A 3,255-nucleotide genomic window follows, 5' to 3' on the forward strand; every position below is an offset into this window, starting at 1 on the left:
GGGAGCGCAGCAGTCGCTCCGCAGTGCAGGGAAGCCAGCGCTCCCGGGAAGGGACAAAGAGTCCCTTGTAATAAGCCAAAATTGCTACATATGGAGTTTGGGTTGTTTTGGTTTTTTTTTTCCTGCAAGCACTTGTTTATCCTGGCCCGAGGATTGCCATGTACTTTGAGTAATGCCTGCGAGGTGTGTTTTTCCTAGGCAGCTGGAATTTATGCAAGTTGAAAATCGAAATGCCAGAAATGTTGCCCTAGGAAAGTTTCTCTTCTGGCTCTCTTCCATGTCCCAAGAAGAGAAAGCAAAGTTCAGTACTACAGAAGCTTGATCCAGGAACAGGGTTTTTGCCAGAAAAAAATGCAGCACCACAAGCATTATTAAAATTCAGTTTTCTTCAGGCTAGACTTAGGATGAATTGTTTTGTAAAGCATTTATTCTGTTGCTTAAATAACATATAATCTTTAAGATACAGGGTTGCTTCTTTGTTTTTTTTTTTTAATTTTTTTTATTTTTTTATGAGTGTATGGACTTTGGATTTCATAGAGTTCAGACGTGGACTAACATTTTCCCATTACACTTCCAGCCAGTCAAAAGGCTGGAAGATGCTAAAGGCTGTCTTGTTCTGGCTATGAAAAGAATGTTGTGATTTGAACACACACTGTAAATTTTTGGTTTTGAGTGGGAGTGGGACTGTTCTCAGCCTTCTTGTGGCTTCAAGCTGCAAACCAGTATTGAGCAATAAACCATATTTTGAAGTTGTTTTACATAATATTGCTCAACAGGAAGTGTAATTGCAGGCTATAAATAAGCAATGAAAACCACCTGTTGACTTCACTAAGATCTATACTACTTAATGTGCTCAACCTATTTTTTTTTAATAAATAAGCATAGAACTTTTGAAGAAAATAGGCAGAGGCTTTCTGCAGCTTTTTCCTACGTATTTTCTATTTTTTTTCCTCTGAAACTCAGTTTCTTCCCTGTGTCACAGAGAAAGGGTGTTGCCCCAAGCCCTGTTTTGCTAAGGATATACATAAAGTAAATGGAAGTTTACCATAGCTAAGAAACCACATGCATACAAGGAATTCATTAATAATACAGCATAATTTAGGGAGGAACTCCTATTACATAATAGGAAAAGCAAAGTTGGAGACTGAAGGGGTATTGTAGTAAATCAGATGAAATACCAACAGATAAGATACCACTGTGGATCTGATTCAAATTTGGCTGATGGAAGTCTGCCGCTGAATTCAAAGCAATTTGGATGAGAGTGAGAAATCAGATACCTCTTTGGACACATACAAGAAAGATAAGTAGTTGAAAGAAGGAAGGTGTCGCTAAAAAAAAACTTGGTTAAATTTAAGTAGAGGATTTAAAATAATAATTAAACCAATTGTTTCTTGAGTTTATTAGTCTATACAAAGGATGGAAATGTTTAAACCAATTGTTTCTTGAGTTTATTAGTCTATACAAAGGATGGAAATGTTGTATTGTTGGTCAATAACTCTAGAATTTTGCCCTGTGCATTTGTAAAAGGACAGATGTCCCATGCCATATAAAAATATTGCAAGGTAACTCTGCTCTGTCTGATGTGTTTTAAAATAATAGTTCAAAACAGGAGTAAGGTCTGAGTCAAAAAGCTCAGTCCAGGGTGCCTAGACTGTCAAATTTCTTAACAGTACTAGAAATGTTCTGCCTTGAGAAGGCTCTTCATGAAGCTGCTTCACCATGTCACCAGCAAACATTCTAATTGAATGTTTTAACCTGGGCTGTTTAATTTTGACATGAAATTACACATCACATCTGAGTATGTTTTTAAGAGCTTGTACTCACTGAAAGGTGAATCTTCCTTCTCTCTCCAGACTGTCTTCTTTCCTCCTGCAGATTAGAGAAGCACCACTTATGAGAAAGCCAGGGAGAAAGACACAGAAGGGGTGATGGGGAAATAAAACTGTCTTTTCACAGTGATTAACAAATCTGCTGAAATTTCAATGCGTAAGTTCACACAAAGCCCTCACAGAAAGATGAAGATGATTAAACCAAACTATAATACCATTTCTATGGCCTGGGCTGTGGCATGTAACATGGTAATGAATGTTAACAACCGGCCAAACCATTACTGATTTGGTAATGAATGGTATTGTTAACAACTGGCCAAACCATTAGTCAGTTATTCCTTGGTTTTCTATTGTAATGTTGATGGGAAACAACTTTGAAAATTCAAGGCCCAAACAGAGATCTGAGACTATGTGAACAAGTGACTAGGGAGTTTGATAGTGCTTTTGGAAGTTAAATAATCTAGATGACAACAAAAAAATATTACATAAAAATTTTAGCCCAGACTTGGCCCTCTGAGATCAAAAACTAAAAACTGAGATAAGAACCTATGCTCATTAAGTTTTCTTCATACAGAGTCCAGTACTCTGCTGCACCATGAATAAATTATTGACAATACTGTGGGACATATGGTAAGAAGAATTTATTAGGAATATCCTCATGGGACGTTGAAATTTGTTTTGGGGCCTTTTGACATATCTGATTTACAAAATTAGAAGTCATTATCATTAGTACTAAATTGGTTAATAATAGTCTAATGCAGGATATTATTGCCAGCTGGCTGAACATGAGCCAGTGTGTGCCCAGGTGGCCAAGAAGGCCAACTTGTATTTGTTAAATACTTTTGTCTCTAAAGTCAGATTATGATTCCCTTACGCTGAAGAGCATTTTCCCATTCAAAGTAGTCTTATTGATATCAATGTAATAGACAGTCATATCAGTATCTATGCAATTAGAGAATAGCATTATCCAAAGTTGCAAAGAGAATAAATATTATAAAATAATCTACATGCTTTCTCAACAAGTGATCTTCTCAATATAAAAATCGGGCTATATTGCTCCAATCTGACTAGTAGCAGAAAAATCAAAACCCTATGCCAAATCCCTGTTAAATCAATTTAATGACTGAGGAAAAGATGACACCAAGTTATTTACTGGGTTTTTTTTTTGAAACACACTTAAGTTTGTGGGATTTTTTATGATTGAGAAGAAATCCCTAAGAAGCTATATTTAAGCCTCAGTTGTATTTTCAGAGTATGCTATGCTAAGTGTATGAGAAAAAAACCTTTTAACAGACTTTTTAGAAGACTTAAGGTTGGATTTTGCTGTAATTTACAATGTACCTATGTGAATTATGCATAATTATTAACATCTGAAAGAAATTATTCTATAAGGCCTAAAATCTTGTTTCTCTTCTTTCTTCAGCTA

Source organism: Geospiza fortis, unplaced genomic scaffold (genome assembly GCF_000277835.1).
Source record: "Geospiza fortis unplaced genomic scaffold, GeoFor_1.0 scaffold112, whole genome shotgun sequence".
In the NCBI taxonomy this organism is placed as follows: domain Eukaryota; kingdom Metazoa; phylum Chordata; class Aves; order Passeriformes; family Thraupidae; genus Geospiza; species Geospiza fortis.